At 44.0% G+C, this 20,499-nt stretch overlaps 1 protein-coding gene across 1 annotated transcript in view; it reads right to left on the bottom strand.

The window, feature by feature from the left end:
- The window catches only part of JADE2 (jade family PHD finger 2), a 148,560-nt gene extending 140,328 nt beyond the window's left edge, over positions 1-8,232 (bottom strand). Inside the window, exon 1 of the mRNA XM_084636516.1 lies at positions 7,694-8,232. The gene's annotated coding sequence lies outside the window, so the exon portion shown is untranslated. The remainder of the gene's footprint in view (positions 1-7,693) is intronic.
- Between the last annotated feature and the right edge of the window lie 12,267 nt (positions 8,233-20,499).

Below are 20,499 nucleotides of genomic sequence, written 5' to 3' on the forward strand. Positions count from 1 at the left end.
GGGTATGGGTCCTGCTTTTGAGCAGGGGGTTGGACTAGATGACCTCCTTAGGTCCCTTCCAACTCTGATATTCTATGATTCTATGGTAAACTCCTGGTTCTATATAAGTCAATTGTTTTGCCACTGACTTGAGTGAAGCCAGGAATGCACCCTCTAAAACAAATTCTGCTCTACCTAATTCTGCTTTAAATCTGGATTAACTCCATTGATTTGAACAGAACCTGCCATATAGACATATAGCACTACTGAAATGCCTCCAGATCTTGGGTGGATGAAGACAGCCAGCTGATGCACATTGCACTGCACAAGTGAAGGGAGAGGACATTTTGGCCCAGGGCACTGGACCAATCACAGCTCTTAGGAAAAATGTTGCAGGGTCTTTAATTTCTATGCAGAACAGAAAGGATACTGCTTTCTTAACATCTTGTCTGAAAGCCCCTACGCAGTGAAGTACATGGCACTCAATTCATTAATCTTGGAGGAATAAATAGCTGAGTCAACTCTACCAGAATTTGAACATGTGATTCCAGGGAATCTAAATTGCCCCAACCTGCTGATTAGATCACTAAGCCACCCCTCAGGCAGCCTACGTAACAATGCAGGGAGCTACATTCCTTACATTCCTTTAGTTATGTCATCATCTCTAGCAGAGAAAACACAGACCTATAAGAGCCTGGACTCAAGCCTTGCCTGGTCTGTGAAAGAAGTTTTCACAGCCAATTTGGTTTGAAAACACACTACTCTGTAATTTTTCAAGTCCACACACATATCTGACACTTTAAAAACAATCTTGATTCATGTTTTAATTTCATTTCTCCTTTAATTGACATTGACATTTTTCCACATAGAGGATCTTTGTCAAAGTCATAAACAAATGGGAAAAAAAAATAATGCTCTTAAAGGTCACTGCCAGGTCACATTAGCCCAACACTTAGGTTTTACAGAAGCAAAGACCATTAGAAAGCCTTTTGCCAGGCTTTGAGGGGCATTCGCAAATGAAACACTTTTTGACTAACCCTTCACCCTTCATATGCTTTGGGAAATCCATTGGCACATCTTAGCTCACTGGGCAGAGATTCTGCTCTGGCACAACAAATGCATCTATTCTCCAAAATGCACTATCTCATTCTGTGGCATCACAGGTACCCAGGGTTGCAACGAAACATTTTGGTAGAATAAAGCATTCTCGGATATTGTAGGTGAAGTGGAAGTACTAGAAGACTTCACATATGCCTGTGATGAATGGTTCCACAGACCATGGGGGCCACAGCACAAAAATCTCCCTGAACTCCCCTCTGGTTTCAGCTTTACAGTTCATACTCAAGCACAGAACCATGGCCTAACAATGCCCCATTACAAAATACAGTTACTTTCCGAAAAATGCATTCTAAGCAGGCAATTTCTGAGACCACCTCTACAGCGGGTCACTAAGGAGCATGAATAAAATAAGATGCTAATATAATTTTGACTGCAAAGGTCTCTCCTATAGAGGCACTCTTTAACATGAAAGACAGAATTATACAGCAAACTCTATTCGCAAATTCCTAAACCACTTTAACATGTGACTGCAGCCCCTAGAGTCAACTCTAATCTACATACGTTCTCTGGAGAGAAAATTACAGTAAAAAATTATTTGGTCACCATATATTTCTGGTTTGTTTTGGGTTTGTTTTTGAGGGGAGGTATGCCTATCCTAAGACCTTCCCTGGTACTCATAGCTTCCCCTCTCTAACGACTTCTTATTTTGTGTGATGGTTGTGAAAAATACATTGAATTCTGTGTTTTCTTCCTAAATTCCAATGGGAGCTGTGAGAAACAACTTCTCTGTTTAATACTAACATAAAGAAACAGAAATACAAATAGAGAGCAGTAGCCCCAGTGGCAACTTAGGAAACTTTTTTCCGAATCAGTAACTTTCTTATAACAACCCATGGAACTGCCATTCCATTTTTGTGAATTACAAGAATGGGGCAGCTCATTGTGCTTTCCCTTTTGTGTTAACTGTTTATTTGCCTTGTCTTGAGGTCTGTATGATAGGCAATTAGACAGGTATAACATACAGAGAAGAGGATAGGGAGGCTTTAGATATTATACTGTCACAGGCTCTTTCATCCTCATTGGACTGAGACATAAATTTTACCTTTACACTTTTGGAGCCAAATCCTACAGGACTCAATCATTATTCAGACAAAACTCCCATGGACTCCAATAGAGATTTTGCATTTGGTATATTTAGATTGCTTTGTGATAACAAGAGAACAAACCTTTCAGTTAAGGGGCAGAATTTGCTGTGCAAAAACGCCACAGGTCAAATTCAACCCTGACATGACTAAGAGCAGCTCCTAAGGTTTCAATGGATGTTGCACTGCTTCCCACTTACACCAGGGCTGAATTAGCTTCACATGGTTAACAAATCTCTAGAGAGCATTATTAAAGCCTGGCAAGGAAATACACACACTGGGCCCAATCACCCCCCGATTCCCTGATTCTGCTGGTAAATCATCAAGGCATGTGTGATGCAGAGCGGCCTCACTCCAGGACAGAGGGGATTAACCCACCTTGGGTTAACTCATCTAACCAGCTAACCAAGCTCCGCCCCCCTCACAGGACATAGGGGGGTGTGACAGAAAGTATAAGAGCAGGGCCCTGAACTTGCAATTCAGTTGTGGCCAGGCCAGGGAAGGAGCCAGATGTCCTTCCCAGGGCACCAAAGTGCCAGCAGAACCCTCAACCAGCTGTGGCAGACGATGGTCCCCCGAGTCGGCCTGGGAGAAGGCCAGCCGCTGCCCTGCAAGATGGAGACCCAGAGAGGAAGCGGAGAGTGATCCGCTCAACATGGAGAGGAGGAATCAGTCCCCAGCAGCCGTGGAGCAGCCTCACCAGCCGACAGTAGCCCAGGGAGGTGAGACATTGACTCGGCTGTGCTGCTGGGAGACAAGGCAGCTAGCCCACGCTTCCCTGCCAACCTTCTGGCAGGACCACCCATCGCTTCTAGGGCTCTGGGCTGGGACCCGGTGAAGCAGGGTGGGCCCAGATCCCCCTATTCCCAGCCCTTCACTTGGTACTGGATGAGCCCTTGGCTGTTTATCTGTTTAGCCCTTGGGCAGGAAGCCTGAGCCTTAGCCCCAGGCAGGAGGCCTGAGCCACCACTTGCCCAGTGACCCGGCTGCAAACAAGGATGCCTGATCGATCCACCCAATTCCCTGTTGCCTCCCAAGCGGGCACCCTGGCCCTCAGACCAAGGAACCTTACATGTCCAGAGAAATGAGAATGGCTTGGTATCTAGGCTTCTCTTCGTCAATTTCCTGCTTTTTAGGTCCTGGTGGTAAAGTTTGGCTGGGGAAGCAAGTCCTCATTACCTAGGAGGTGCTTGAAAAGGGTCAGGGCAGAGAAGCAGAGACTTGAGACTTCTGGAGGTTATTCCTGGGAGACAGAAAAGGGAAGGCTGATGCACACAGCTTTGAGAAGGGGACAGAAAGGCAGAGGGGATCTTCCATTATCATTAGGGACAAGAAGAGGGCTGGGAGAGAAGGAGACAGAGAAAGAGAGAGATCAGGATCTTGGGCAGCTGGGTGCTGAGGAACAAGAGCGGATAGCCAGGGTCTGCGGGATGTGAATGCAGGGAGGGTTGGTCAGTGGAAGGGAGAGGAAAGGGGAGCCATGAATCAACTCCATTGACTAACCCTGCTAACATCCCAGTAGTTCACTTCATCTATTTAAGACTGCTGTGATTCATTACATATTTTTTAAGCTACGATTTGTCCCCCATGTGCTGCCTTCTGGCCTGCTCTCGCTTCAATTAAGACACTTTGCTATGTTAATTAGGGAAAAAATACTGCCCTCTGGTCCCTTCCTCCACTGACTTCCCCAGACCTTTCCACCTCTGCCCAGCACTGCAAACCACCCACAACCCTTGCTCTGATGGGAAGCCTGGAGCTGGCCAGCACGGTCGCAAAGTGTCTGTAGCTGGCCTGAGACAGGATGGCTCCCAGCTTGCTGGCTCTCCTGGGCAGGCTTCAAATAAGAAGCCTCAATTGGATTTTAATGCTGCCCTTTTCTGGGGATGAATGCATCATCTGCAGCAGCGTCCCCACAGGCCTGGGTGGTGTCATACAGCACCCCACTGCATCCGGAGTGGTGAATCTGACCCATTAATTTCTGTGTGGGTTGCAGTCAATTTCAGTGCCTTAGAGCAAAGGGCATCTAAAGTGTCTAAGTAAAAGACAAGCATCCTTGTTCTTCTCTGCACTAAGCACGTTTGCTGTCTTGGGTCCTGGAGCAAATTTTAATCTCATTTAAATTTAAAACAAAACAAGTCCCGCTCACTTCCTCTGCTTTGCATTTTTTCCATATCTAGAAGGGGATTTTTTTCTTTATTACTCATATTTATGACCTTCCTTTCCTTTTCTGACTTTTATTTTCATCCTCTCTTTAACCAGCTCTCTCCACATGTTTAAACCCGTCACGGACATCAGAGAGGTTACTCTGGGCACAAAGAGGGTGTCATGCACTGAAAATTCGTTATGCACAAATATAGAGAGAAAAGTAAATGAGGATGGGCACTGCATGCTGTGTACAGAATCAATGGCCCCATCCTGCATGTTGCTGAGCACCCTCAACTCCAACTGAAGTCCAGGGGAGTTAAGGGCACTCAGAACCTTGCAGAGCATGCACAAAATCCCACAAGATCAAATCCTTATTGAACTGGCAGTTTGAGGACCACGTCAGGCAACTTTCAGAGCTTCGTGCCAAATGCTCTATTAGCAGAATCACAATTGAATTAAATTAATTTCACCTCCCTGCCTATAACCCTTAACTCAGTCTCTGGACATAGCCTTGATTTTCAGAAACCCACCTGATCTTTCCCACCAAAAAACAAACCTAGCCTTTTTGCAAACTATTTTTACTTCTAGCTCGCAATTACTTTAACCTCAATGGCTAATAAATGCTTAAAGGTCCAACACTGTTCCTAAGACCAAGGCTCTTTACCCCGAGAGAGAGGCTGAGCTCCACCTTATGTGGAGCCAAATCCTCATTTCGAAAGATCTCATTGGTAAGGGGGATCCACATTTAAAATAATAATTGCATTATTTATAATGATAGATGGTGTGGGGGAAGGGAAGAAAACAAATTGGTTTGGTATTTGGAAAGAGCATCTTGCCAGGTAGTTTGAGATTTGCACTTGCTGTTCAAAAGATTAATGGGATTTAGGGACACACAGGGGTCTTTCCACAATTGCACCTGAGCCTGAAAATCCAGTAGCTTTTGTACCCTGCAGAAGCAGTTCCGAACTTCCCACACTTTTCACTCTGAAAGCACCTTTCAAGGTTGACAGATGGATTCACTGTCACTCGAAAAGGCAATTAGCTCCAAATTAAATGTAAACCCAGTTCCTAAAATTAAAATCCCATTAGATGCTCCACCAAAGAGACAAACCAATTTGTAAAAAATATGGTCAAGATTGTGCAAGTAGGAGGTAAGTGCTGATCATTAAATGATTCCCCAGAGACATTGATGGGCCCCCAGCAGTCCGTCCAGTCATTCAAGAGCGAAATAAACCTTCTCTAGAGCTCACTCCTATTTCTGTAAACTATGTGCACATGCGATACAAGGGAGCAGGGTACCTGCTTTGCAAAATAAACATTGAAGAAGATGCTATCTCGGATGCATTTTGCTTCCCCCTAGAGGAAGGGAAAGAGGAGAACAAGTCGGTAAAAACTAGCACGAAAGGGATGGGGGAGTAGACAAACCAGTGAAATAGAAAGAGGAAGATAGATCAGTAAAAGAATGAAACCAGGTAAACACCAGGGGGCCAGTGAGATGCTGGCAGGAACAGAAAGCGTGGGTATCACGAGGCCAGTGGGAGACTATGGGTCTCTCTCTAGCAGTGAAGGGTAGAGATGGAGTGCATGCCTGAGAAGGGCTATAAGAGACTGGGTGTGAGATTAGGGTGAACCAGTGGGGGCATGTATGTGTACAAGGGATTGGAGCATGGAAGAGTAAAGATGAGAGTGAGATAATGAGACACAGAGAAGGGTGGGGGCAGGGGAACTGTATTAGAGTAGGAGGGGAAGGGCTGTATTAATGTGCCCAGGTCTGAACGAAACCCCAAAGTGAGAAGGACATTTTGGAGGATGTCTATGTCTCTCCCCCAGCAAATGGAGAGAGAAGAGGGGCTGTATGGGGAGAGCAGAGGGGATGAGAGGGAATATTTGTTGCTCAATGTCAGGACTTCTTGTTCCCATCTTTGCTTAAAGGGATTCCCTCAAATGCTGCTGAATGAATCTCCTGGAAGAAAGACGTGACCCTTGCAGAAAACAAACAGGAAGGGCTGCTGTGCATGAGAGATGAGCACCTGCCAGAAGGAGAGGGGCAGTGAGAGGCAGAGAAGGGGATGAAGGGGGCAGGAGGGAGAAGGGAATGGGAAGATGCAAGCTAGCAAGAGGCAGCCGCAGGCAAGAGGGATGAAGATGGGGTACAGGAGAAAAGGAAAGAGAATGGATACAAACCCAGGAAGCCAGGGAAAGGGATGCAAGAGAGGCAGCCAGAGGAGGATGGGATGCATTGCACGGAGCAGAGGGGACTGGACAGGAGACAGGAATGGAGGGGATGAGAAAGCCAGGGATGAAAGCGAGAGGAAGGGCAGACCGCAGGAGCGAGCAGCGCAGAGGGGTGTGAGGGAATGCACGGGAGCAGAAAGGAAAGAGGGATGAGCAAGAGAGCGGAGACTGGCTCGGGGCTGGGCGGGCAGAGATGGAGGAGAGGATGAGACGCCCCCAGAGGAGTCCGCCGGGAACCGTGAGAGTTTGAGAAGGTAAACAACAGCCATGCCCCCTACAGTCCTGTCCCCAACGTGCAGCCGGACTGCCGCGGCCGCTGCCTGTACATTTCCATTCCCAAACCTCGCCGTGCCCCCAGCAGCGTGCGTCTCTCGCTCGCTGGCCCTCCCCCACCCGCCACAGCAGGGCTGCAAACCCGGAGCGCCCAGGGAGCTCAGCCCCGAGCCAGGCTGCTCCGCAGCCGGGGCTCCGCCACCCCCGCCAGCGGGGCGAAGGCTGCCTGCCTCCCCGCTCCCCGGTGCATTGTTTGGGTCTGAGCACGATTTGGCAGGGACCTGGCAGCCCCAGCACGTGAGAGGAGCGGATCATGTGCACCAGCTCCAAGAATTGCAAGGCTCCAAAACGTGCTGCGTATCAACAAAATGAAACTCCTGTCTCTCCCTTGCTGAGCTGCCCTCGCTGCCTCCTGTGGCACATTTCACAGATTCTCCCCCCCCCTTTTTTTTTCACGTCGCGCACACCCCCCTCCCGACCCCAACCATCCGGATCCCTTTGGACCCCGGTGCCTGGCTGCTTTGCCCGTTGCAAAAAATTAACTGTGCTGTTCCCCCCTCCCCAACCCAGAGGCGGTTTGGGGTGAGCTCTGCCGCAGTCATTAATTTGGAAAATAAAAAACCCTTCTGCGCCGACCCTTTAAAAGTTCTTGTTTACATTCCTGCTGCTTCCCTTTTACTCTTTAAAACATGAGCGACCAACATGCGCAATCGATCTGGGTAAAATGCTGCACATTTCCCCCCTTCCTTCCTAGCAGCCAGCCCAGCGAAATGGGGGGGGGGGGGGAGCCAGAGAGATGCAAAATAAAGATCAGCTGCAAATTAAAGCCATCCAAAATGCAATCCTCCTTCATCCTTTACCTTTGCCGGGAGAGTGTCCTCAAAGAGTTGAGACTGTCCCTCAGGTTACAAAAGAGGAGTGTGGAGAGGGGGCGGGGGGATGCTCCAGCGATTGAAACGATCAGGAAACCCCCTTTGCACGATCAATCTGGTATCATTATGAAGAGGGGGGGAAATAACCCCCCTGCTGGATCCGAAGATGACACCCTCCTCTTAGGAGTGGATACAAAGTAACTCCATGGATGCGAACCCAAAAGAATTGCTTCCAGCCGAGATGGCCGCTCTGTGCACGATCCAGCCCTATGTGCGTGTTTCTGTTTCTTTTTTAACCCAGACTTCCTTAGGATCTCTTTGCAAGAACGACCACTTCTTCTGCTGACCTTTTTATTTGAGGAGGGGGGCAGGTGGGAGGACCGGAGAAGTGACTTTTAAAATTATTAGTATGATCAAGAATGATTTCACTTCCCCCCAAATCTTTCTTCAATTTCTTTTTTTCTTGTTTGTTGTTTCTTCCTGGGCAGCAGCAGGTCCAGGTGCAGCAGACATGGGTCCCATCTCTGGTTGTGTTTGTGCATGTGTTGCCTTCTCTCCCCCTCCCTTCTCCCCCCCCCCTTGCTGCTCACCTCCCCCCGATGCGTTGGGTCCCCATCTCTCCTTTGCTCTGGGTCTCTAGCAGCGGGGTCGGGTTGCTCACACACACTGTACAAGTCTGATCAGGTCGCTTTCGCAATGATCCCCAGCCGCGTACACGCACACACATCCACACACCACAACACACTCAGCAGGAGCCGTGGAACGCACACACTTCTTTACCTCCTCTCCCCCCTCTGCTTCACTCCCCCTCTCTTCTCCGAGCTATGGGCACAGGCGTACGCTGGGCTGCTGCAACCTTAAAAAATAAGCTTATACTTAAAAAAAATCTTTTGGCGCCATATTAATGACGTACTTAAAATTTGCCATTTCTCCTGCGTCAAAAAGACGTTTCTTGCAAATAACAAGATTCTGGGCAAGGCGGAAAGAGGGACCCCAAAAAATCCGGCAGGAGACCCTCGTGAGGGGCAAAAAGGGGCTTGCATTGCCCAGAAGTGCCTGAAAGTGCAAGCTGGGTGGGGAAGGGGGAGGGCGGTAAGATCAGGATAAAAATGCAATCGAAGGCTATTCCTCTAGACAAACAAACTTCGTTGGGTGGCTGGAAGGGTGACGATGAGGGTATCTGAAATACCACCGCTTTAGGAAACGGGATTTTCCCCCTTATTATTTTGATCACTTCTGGAGAAGGCTGCGGGGGAGGGGCCGTTAAATGCTGGGTTTGTTTTTTTAGCAGTCGCAACGGAGGGAAGGGGTGGGGGGTTTGAAAATAAAACACTCTATTCAGATGGTGCCCTAGGAGCTGTTCGGTTTGGTTTCTTAGGGCTGTTTCTCCCACACGCCCACATCCTCCGCCCCCCAACTGCAGAAATATAAAGGGTTAAAAACACAAAAAACTTTGCACAGTTTTCCAAGAAAGGAGGGCAGACAGCTCTCCAGTCTTGTTGTCAGTGTGACCTTGTCATGCACAAAAAATACACTTCAATCGGTTACTGATTTCTGGAAGGGTTTGTTGCTATTGCTTTTGCTCTGCCTTTCTATTTTCTGTGGTGGTATAGCAGCAGGAGCTTGCTCCAGTATCTAGCTGGCCACACCCACCGCTGGCTGCTTGAACTAGACACCTACTCTGTGGGAAGAACAGTTATTTCTATGCAGTGAGGGATCTTGGGTGGAGGGGAGGAAGTGGGGGGAGGAGGTGCCCAACCTTCCTAAACTGTCTGGTTGTTTAAGGCAGTTTACGCTGATTCTCCCCCTCTAATGGAGACCTTTCTTCAAAATATACCCTGCAGTTTGGTTAGGTTTCTCATATACAGTGGCTGCTCCCTCATTATTTCAATTTGCCTCTGATTGCTCACAGATCCTGTCAAATAATTTAGAGATGTTTTACAATTCCAAAAGGGAAGGATGAGAATTCAAATTAAGGTATTTTTGAAAAACTGCTACTAAAATATGGAACTGATAGTTTTAAACTAAAAAGCTTCACTAACTGAATTAAATTGACTAGGCTATATATGACCTTGCCCTTCAATATGTTGTAGTATTCTACAGGAACAGTCAAAAACCACTACAGTAACTCTGTTGTAAGCTGCAGCATCATTGTAATTCTGCGTAATTCTGCAGCACCATTGCTGCAGAATACTGTAGTATATTTAACAACAGAGTCCACTTTCCCCTTTCAAACATAATCTGTTAGGAAGAGTTCTATTGCATTTATTAGACCTAAAACTGCCTATTAGTTAGTGATTGTTAACTTCATCAATAATTTGATGTATATAGTTACACACTGGGCTGACAACACCTCCTCTAATAAAGGTTCCCATTATAAGACCCTTTTTTCAGTTTATTATTTTGTCAACCTGTAACCATTTGCAGTGCAGGAATGGGAGGATGTCGCTGAGTGTCTGCTTTATTTCTATTGTTTTGTTCAGCCAATACAGTTCAGCCACATCCAAGAACAAAGTCAGGGAAAAATACACTGTTATGCCCATATTAAAAACATCTTGAGACCTTTTCTTTGAATGCCCCCATCCTTTGGAGCAGGGACCTGAAATCTGCTGCGGGCAGGGATAGCCTTTGTGTCTAGGATGTGCCTTTTGCCATCCCTGTGAAAATCCACCCACATTTGCCCATATTATAAACCTTGTAAAATTGCAGTTTGCACACGCAAAGTAGAGACTTCTTTGATTTTAACAGCTAAAGTCTCCTAAGCTTCTATCCTCACTGAGCATGCTCAGTGCCCTCACAGCTCCTAGTGCTGCTGACGAGACTAAGCCACAGAGAGACTGAGCATGGTCCAGCCTAACGCAATACACATTGGCTCAGGAGAGTTTTCCTTGTAATGACTGTTCCCAGCTACTCCAGGCTGGAGTTGGGTCAGGTGCTGGAACAAAGAGCAGGGAGCTGTCTCTTCTGTGTTTTCAACAATCCCCTCCTGCTTGCACCCAAGGCATTGTAGAGGAAGAAGTAATCTGATTCAAACGCAGAGGAGACAAAAGCCAGAACAGATAGAAGGAAACAGAGTAACTCAAACAAGGAGTCCAGTGAGACTGGAGCTGAAGTTTGCTTGTGCAACCTCAGTTTGCTCCCCTGGTGTGTATGCGTTTGATACAGTCTATAATTACATGATAACGTACTATTTTTTCCACAACCCCTGCCTCATTCAGTGCACAGGATGCACCTGCTCCGGGGATGGAGCAGGGCAGTGCAGTGAAGAAGGTTGTTTTCTGTAGGACCCCTGTTTCATTTGTAGCAGGAGTTGGAAAGTATGTACTGAATGAGGCTGGGGATTGTAGGAAGAGAAAGGAGGAATCTCATCATTAAGGAAACTGAATGCCACTCTGGAGAACTGAATTCAATCCCTGCTTCTGCCACAGAGTTCCTGGGTGAGGTTATGCAAGTCACTTAAACCAAACTTTTCAGAGGTAGTACCTAACTGTGTGTTTTTCCTTTTCTAGGTACCAAACTTGAGAACCTGGGAGATGATTTGCAGAAGTGGTGACCACTCAGAGTTGTAAATGAAGTCATTGGAAGGTTTCCTTTGAACATATAAAGTGCTATATAACGCTAAGTGTTCTGTGCTAAGTGCCTAGACATCTTAAATTGGGCACCCAAAATTAGTGGATGCATTGTACCTTAATTGCCTCTGCTTCCCATGTGTACAACAGGGATAATACTACCCCCTCATCGCATAGGGGTCTTACATTAATTAATGTTTGTGAAGCACTTGGATACTATAGTGATGAGTGCCATGGAAAAGCCCATGAGGAAATTAATAATTCTGTTTTCAGAGCAGGATTTGAATAGTGCCATATATAAGGCCTCAGGCTACACATTGAACAATGAGCTGACGGCCCTTGCTACGGAGGGGGAAAGGGAAAAGCGGAGCCGCAGCACACTCTCTGCTCCGGGGACCTTGGGGAAGGGGGTGGAATCAGGTCATATCCCCTCCAGCAGGGCAGGGGGCTAGGAGCACCCCCCATGACCCCAGCACACACCCCCAACTGGCTGCCCTGACCCCTGAATCCTTCTCACACACACCCAGCCCTCTGCCCTCACCTCACAGCTGATCAGCTGCAGGGAGGAAGAGGAGGAGGGGCAGGAACCCAGCACGCTGGGGGAAGAGGCGGGGGGAAGGGGAAACTTGCCTGCCCTGCAAGGAGAGAGTGAGGTGCGGGGGGCGGAAAAGAGCAGGCCAGGCCGGACAGAATTTTTAGTGGCATGCTGCTGTCTGCCCAGGTCCGGCAGATAGCAGGGTGCCATTAACAATTGGCTTACATGCTGTGTTTGGCATGCGTGCCATAGGTTGCCGACCCCTGGCCTAGATAATACTTAGTTCTGCCTCAGTGCAGGGGACTGGTCTAGATGATCTATCGAGGTCCCTTCCATTTCTATGATTCTGTGTGCACAAGGGGGCTGAATTAAGGTTGCACAAGCAACTTGAATTCCAGCATTTCCTAACTGGTGAATTTTTTATTTTGCAATCTTAATGAAGTTCTTTTAACATAGTTTTTATAGTGTAATATATAATTAACACTGTAGAAGAAATAACAGTACAAATCCTCTAAAAAAACAGAGTTGTCTACACAGCACAGGCTAAGATGATTAATGCTTAAATAAGGACTTTTGTGACAAGTAAGAAATGTGATCTCTGGGGAAGAAACCAGCAACATTTTTCTTTCATCTTCATTCACCAAAACAGTGTGAGTACTTATTTTTGCATAACTAAACAAAAAACAAAAACCACCCCTACAGACTTTCCTTGTGTTTTGGATAAAATATGGAACCAAGAAAAGAACCCAACTCAGTGGAAGAGAAGCATCATAGTAAAATTGCCAAAGAAGGGTGACCTTATCAACTTCAGTAACTGGCGAGGAATCATGTTACTCTCAGTGCCTGGTAAAACCATGTGCAACATCATCCTGGAACGTACCAAGAAAGATATAAAGTGTGACCTTCAACATCGGCCAATGGTTGGCAGTGACAACTTGAGTAAGGCAAGGGTGTCTTATATCCCCACTATTGTTTGCACTGGTCATTAGCTGTATCTTGAAGAAAGTAACCACCAAAGGCAACTGAGGAATTTTATAAATTGATAAAGCACAATTGGATGACTTCATTTTTGCTGATAACTTGTCCTGCTTAGTTCAATGCATTGTTTAATGGAAGAAAAAAAACCAAGCTTTTGGCAGCAAAAAAGTTGGTTTGTTCATCAACCAGAAGACAAAATATATGGCTATCAACATCCCAAAAGCAACCAAAAGCAAGAGTGGATGAAGAAACACTAGAAGAAAAAAAGTCATTTAATCTATCTAGGGAGTGAGATGTGCAATGATGGTGACATTATGCTAGATGTCAAGCAACAACTATCAAAAGCAGCAAACAACTTTCATAAACTTGAAAAGATTTGGAAAAGTAACATGATTGATACTGACAAAAAATATGAATTTTTAGCACCGGCAGTATATCTGTCCTCCTTTATGGAGCAGAGTCATAGAAACCTACACCAAAAATTGACAAGAAAATCAACTCATCTCAAAGTAAATGCCTTCAGAATATCTTCAGAGTCCATTGGAAAGTGTTTCTTGCAACACCAGAAATTATAAGTAGAGCAAACCAATCCAAATAATCAAAAATGGTAAGAAGATGACAATGGACAGATTTTGGACATGCTTTAGGGATCCACCAATACAATGCCCAATGCAAGTGATAATGTGGACATCATCTGGATAGAGAAAAAGACAGCAGAACAATAGAGAAAGAGGCTAAATCCATCAACATGACACTCAGAAGTCTGAACAAACCAGCACAACACGAAAATAAATGGCAGAAAATTCTGAACACCCTATACATTTGAAGATATAAGATGTTAAAGAAAGAAAAGGAAAAAAAAGATAACCTTTGGATGATGAGCACATACTTAGCATTAACAGGATGTTTTTACATTAAGAGCTTAGCTTTGAAGTTTTATATGATTTGCATTAAAAATTAAATTCAGTAACTAAAGATGGGTCCCCAAAAGCACCATGAGATTGTTATCTACCTTATTTGTGTGTGGTGCCCATTAATACACTTTGGAACACATTAACTGCATTCATAAGCAGGTGCAACTCCATTGACTTCAGTGGTAGATTTGGCTATTTATATCTAGTAAAAATATATTTATAATTTCAGAAATTATAACAGCATCAAAGACAAAGTACATAAAATACTGCATCTAAATTATCTCACAACAATTACATATGCTAATCCTTGTCACCATGATTAAGACCACTATGCATCTTGGGGCAGACAAGATCTCGCATAAGAGAAATGAGAAACAAACTCTGTCTGTGGATCAGATTTAAAATCTGCAGTGTCTATTAACATCAGACTCAACAGCTTGTATTCTCCACAAAATATGAAATTGCAATATAGCATCTGAAATCTCTTGCAGATCACTTTCAAGACCTTCAGAAACAACCTCTTTACTACTCTTTGAGAGTTCCAAAACTCCTGACAGTCACTGCAATGAACACATAAGTTTCAGATCCTGAGCTGCAGTGTGTCCGCTTTTCTCCACATTATCAGCACAAAGTGGCCTAAAGCCAGGGTTGCTGGCCATTGGAGGATCATCAAAATGTGGAGATCCTCAATGACACAGAGCTGGCATAGCAACTTCTCTGCCACTACACAACTTGCAGTTGTTGTAGGCAATATGATCCTGCTGATTCTTGCCTGCTATACCTGCCTCATGAGGCCTTTGGCAGCCAGCAGAAGTTAGAGCCATCTAAGAACTGCTCTAATTTACATCAGGAGACCAAATTGGCACTAGCAAGATGGATTGAGAAGCAGAAAGGTGGCTTAAAGCCACTTGTGCATCCCTCTCCCAATTTGTAATGTCCACTCTTTGGCTACAGCTGAGGATTTGGGCTATGTGTTTTTTATTTTTTTAAAACAGGTATAAATTTGCAGGATAATAAATAGATATAGAAAAACAGAAAGCAAGAGTCATAGAATTGTAGGACTGAAGGAGTCCTCAGTAGGTCATTGAGTCTAGTCCACTGTACAGAGGCAGGACTAAGTATTATCTAGACCATCCCTGACAGGTGTTTGTCTAACCTGTTCTTTAAAAACTCCAGTGATGCAGATTTCACAGTCTCCCTAGGTAATTTGTTCCAGTGCTTAACTACCCCTGCAGTTAAGAAGTTTTTCCTAACATTTAACCTAAATCTCCCTTGCTGCAATTTAAGCCCATTACTCCTTGTCCTATCCCCAGTGGATAAAGAGAACAATTTATCACCGTCCTCTTTATAACAAGATCTGTTATGTTATAATAAAATAATAATAAATAATAAGAATAATATTTCCATCTTCCAGCATGAGTTGTCATAGAAAGATCTGGGGAGAGATGGATCATATGGTCATTATATAAAAGAATCCCTTTTCCTTCCCATTCTTGTTGCATAATTCTTTCTCTATATGAAACTGAGGTTCTAGAATTACCGTAAAGGAAAACTTAATCTGGCAGATTAGAGGATTGTGAGATTTTATTTGCAATCCCAAATACCTTTAGTTACCAGAAAGCTGGGTCAAAATAAGATATAAAATAAGAAAAAAGCAGATATTCAGTAAGAAATTTCCTCCCCACCACAGGTAGTTCAAGACTATCCTAGCATTGGTTGTTTAATATCATTTTCAGCAATGTCAGTCTTCCTGCATCTGAAGGAATAATCTTTCATTCACACATCCATAAGGGATTGTGTGTAAAGTTGTTCACATTCCAATGAATTGAATTTCTTCTGCAATTTTTCAAAATTCTTTTCATTGACATCTCTGTTTTCTACCTGTGCAGTTCTATTAGAAAGCAAATCTAATTTGGACTCAAATACAGCAAACCTTTCCTTCAATCCCTGCATTGCAAGAGTTACAGTTTTCAAAGAAACCGCAGGTGTAGAAGTAGTTTTAGGGAAATCAGAAGCATTGTCAGAGAGCTGAACGGCTTTAACAGCTGTGGCTGTGATTGGAGACCTGTTATATCTCCTTTTGCTTTGTATGGATACTTTAGGCATCACAGTAGATTCCGCTGTAATGTACTTTCTCCTTGTAACTCTACTTTTATTCCTCAGTTCCCTTTCTGGAGACATTTTAAACTTTTACAATTAAAATACAATGATGGGGAAACATAGCCCTTAAAATACAACTGAGTGCAGCACTTAAGACGTTTGACGAATAAAGGAAAATTTTGTAGACTCCAAAATGAGCAGTGCTAGGAGCAGCTGAGCAGTTTACATAGTCATAATAACAGTTATAAGAGGTCTTGTTAATTATAATAAATTAACATTAAAAATAAGGATTTATTTTATAAAGCATGCCAACTCTTTGTAAAAAGATGGTTTGAAACATAAATAAAAAAGAAACAAGACAAAAAATAAAGGTATTTGAGCCTAATAGCATGGACAAAAGGGAAAGTAAGCAGCCCCTTATCCCCAACATCATCTTCCAGCAAGGGAGTGTCATGCTGGTGTGGGCCCTCAACTTCCCTGGGCATATGCCTAAATTCACTCTGATAGAGCCATTTATTTGCAAAGGCAGCTCCTGCCTCCTGGGCCTCTGCAACTTTCAAGGAGGCCAGCAGAGTTTTATTCCCCTCCCCCCTCCATTGCTGTCACTTCCTACAGGGAGGGCAGGGGGAGCAATACATGAGGCTCCCTCTTTCAGACATCAAAAGCAGCATGTGAGGAAAAAGTGGAGCTTTATCCCTCCCCCTCTGTGACATCACTTCCTGTGGAAGTGAGGGATGAGATGCCAGTGGTAGATGTTCTTTCCCACTGTTGGATGAGTAAACACCAGCTTTGTCCAGTATTTTTATAGAATGCAGTGACTTTCCCACTTTTGTCAAAGACTAAGGATTTGAGCCACCATCAATGCACCATTTCAGTGTAAGACACATAAACAGTACAGGCATTAAGACTGCCCAAATTCCATATTCTATATGGATTCCCTCTAGATGCTCAGTATATATTTCATTCTATTTCTCTGGAGGTATGAACATGTAAAAAAGACATTTCCACTTCAGTGAATAAGTTCCCAAGGGGAAAGTTTACAAAAGTGTAGTGCATAATTTACTGTATGACAGGATAAAGATGTTTTTAAAAAATAGTGTACCCTGAACAACAAAATTGCTAGAACACACATTTGTTTTCCATAAGTACCATATTTTAGGAGCATTTAATTTAGGTTAGAAGCACCATTAAAAATATATGCATTGTAAATTGCAGCTGTCTAATGTGGTATTTATCAGAAAATGTCACTTGAATCTTCTCCTGTTGCAATATAAATGCTGAGGCATTCATAGAATATAAATGGTGAAGTAGACACTTCTATTTTCATTATCCTGTCCGAAAGTGTCTTTATAGTAAATTTACTTCTATTACAACAAATGTTTGGACATAAATAAAATGAGATGGGCTGATCCAAGAGTTTAGTTATAACCAGTGGGAGTTGATACTGATCCTTCATTCCCCATATTTAGTCATGTAAATGCATGACCTGGCTTTCAAAGTACTGTGTACCCTGTAGCTCCCATTGATTTAATTGGGGATTGAATCAGGCCACTAGTGTTCAGCCTTATTTATGCTTATGTGGCGCAAAGTGCCCTTTGAGGATTGGAGAATCAGCTAACAATTAACATTTTATATTAGAGATTGACAATAAACAAAATGCTGGGTCCAAAACCTCCATCCTTTACTCCTCTGAATCCTGAAGATGTTCTGATCCAGATCTGGTTGCAAACTTCGTATCTCCCATTGAAGTCAGTGGGAGCAGAAATAAGCCCATACTGCCATTCTTTCAAAGGGACCACAAAATGCCTCGCAAAATGAGTTACAGACCATGTGGACATCACCATCTGATTTACACTGGATCTCTTTCCTGCACTGCAGTTTCATATTGTGCACATATAATTCCCAGTGATATCAATGAAAGTTTGCCAATTGGTTCAATGCAGAGCATGCGGGGAATGCTGCCTTATGTATAGGGATCATTTAATTCACCACAGAAATGCAGTCACCCCAATGTGAAATTCAACAGCCGTTTAATAGTGCACAGCAACACTGCACAATACTTCAGGATAGGGCTAATGAAGAATATGAGCTAATCTCATTTACATAGTGTGAATTTGGAATAGCTCCACTGGCTTCATTTCTATTACTCTGGATTTACAGTGGTATAGCTGGGAACAAAATTTGGCTCTGTGAAGGAAAATTGTAAGTGTAACACTTTCAGGATGCATGTCTAAAGGAATTAAATTCTTACACATTCTGTCTCACTTGCACTAGTGCTGGTGAACAGAAAAGAACAGGTCCCATTTCTTTGTTTTGGGTTAATCTCCTGAACCTGTCCTCTTGAATACACCCACAATTTTGGATGATTTTCTTAAATCAACAGGTATTGCCTTTACAGTAAAAAAAAAAAATGTTCTGCATAGAATTTAAAAACAAAGTTCTGTTTCTGAGATTAGTGTTCAGCAGAACTTGGTTACATGTGGAATGGGAAGAAAAGATGCTTCTAAGAGAGTCTCTCTTATAGTTGAACTTTGCTCCTACACAATAACAACCATGATTAAATGTACCACTTTGGGGCCTGATCCTAAGAGGTACTGAGCACCTGAAGGCAGAGGGGATCGTGTCAGGGAGTTAAGAAACCTGAGTTCTATTTCTAGCTCTGCTGCTAACTCAATGTATCATCTTGGGCAAAACTTCACCTCTCTGTTTCAGCTTCTTCATCTGTACAATAGGGATAACGACACCCATCTCTGGAAAATATTTTGAGACCTATTCCATTCCTTCCCACTTCCTGACCTCCCTTGCCCCGTCTTACCCTCCTCCTTAATGTCTCACTTTCTCCATTCAGAGTAGCAGCTGTGTTAGTCTGTATTCACAAAAAGAAAAGGAGTACTAGTGGCACCTTAGAGACTAACCAATTTACTTGAGCATAAGCTTTCATGAACTACAGCTCACTTCATCTGTAGCTCACGAAAGCTTATGCTCAAATAAATTGGAGCTCACGAAAGCTTATGCTCAAATAAATTGGTTAGTCTCTAAGATGCCACTAGTACTCCTTTTCTTTTCACTTTCTCCTGGTGCCTTCTCCTCACAGTATGAGCATGCTGACTCTCCCTCCTCAAAAACCCACCCAGGACCCCACCTACTGCACAACTGTCCCATTTCTCTTTCCCCTTCCCCTCTGAGCTTACTGAATACATTGTAAAAAGAAAAGGAGGACTTGTGGCACCTTAGAGACTAACAAATTTATTTGAGCATAAGCTTTCGTGAGCTACAGCTCACTTCATACATTGTATACAGCTTGAGCTGTCTGCAGCTCTCCTGTAACTCCATCTTGCATCCCTTCCAGTTGGGCTTCCATCTTCTCCACTCCACTGCAACTGCTCTCCTCAAGGACAACCTCTTCATGAACAAATTTCAGGGCCCCAGCTCCATCCTCATCCTCCTTGACATCTGTGCTGCTTCTGACAGTCAGTTAAATTCTTCTTCTCAAAGTCTTACACTCCCTTGGTTTTGATGCTGCTGTCCTCTCCTGGCTCTTCTCCTAGCTCTTTGGTCACTCCTTTAGCATACACCTCCTTCTCCCCTTCCCCTACTCACTCTACCCCCTTTTTTGGGCAGTCTCATCCATGGACACAGCTTCAACTACCACCTTTAAACTAATGTCTCATAAATCTGTATATCCATCTTTCCATTCTCGACTCATCTCCCTCCAGCCAAACTCACATTTCAGTCTGCGCCTCCGACATCTCCTCCTGGAAGTCATGTCAGCAGCTTAATCTAAACATGACAAAAACTGAACTCCTTATCTTTTCTTCCAAACCTTCCCTCTTCTCCAGACCCTCTGTATCTATTGCAGTGAACGTATTACACTATCAAAACCTGCAAACAGTTGCTATTCTGCTGAATTTGTGTATAGTTAGCACGATGGTGGTTATTCTGCTGAATTGGCACCTAGATAGTATGATGATGGTTTACCTACACAGACACTCTGCCAGTGAGGTATAGAGTAACCTCAAGAGTTAATATATCTGTGCCAAATTCTAAAGATCCTGCTTAGCTATCACTAACTCCATATGGTGACAAAACTCTCAATGAAGGCAAAAGGAAGTCAATGGGTGCTTGTCTGAGTCAGGCCTGCATGAAAACTATGTGGACTTCTAGGTTGTGCCCCATATTTGCAAAATATCACAGCAGTAGGAAATGGCAAAGGCTTATTAGATCATCAAGTCCATTTCCCTGCCAGGGCAGGGCAGAGGCCTTGATAGGGGACACATCAGATATTGAACTGAGACTACTTTTAGGAAATCGACCACAGTAACAGCATTCATGCTGCACATCTCTCCCATCAAAGGAATACCTGAAGTAAGAGTACATACATTTTGGAAGTCTTGTCATACGAAAGACAGACAACCATCAACGAGGCAATTCTTACATGTCAGACTTCTAACACATTTGGTATGCAGTACATACATGTTTTATGGAGGTTATAATTTTCAGATCAATTGTACCTGGTAGCTAAAGTTTAATGTTAATGACTTTCTTGTTATGGAGAGAAAAAACCTTTCAGACCTAATGACCAGAAAAAAGAGAGTTTAGCTGTTACCTTGGGAGGGATAGCTCAGTGGTTTGAGCATTGGCCTGCTAAACCCAGGGTTGTGAGTTCAATCCCTGAGGGGGCTATTTAGGGATCTGGGG

The sequence above is a fragment of the Lepidochelys olivacea genome, assembly GCF_965140295.1.
Source record: "Lepidochelys olivacea isolate rLepOli2 genome assembly, chromosome: 8".
Taxonomy (NCBI): domain Eukaryota; kingdom Metazoa; phylum Chordata; order Testudines; family Cheloniidae; genus Lepidochelys; species Lepidochelys olivacea.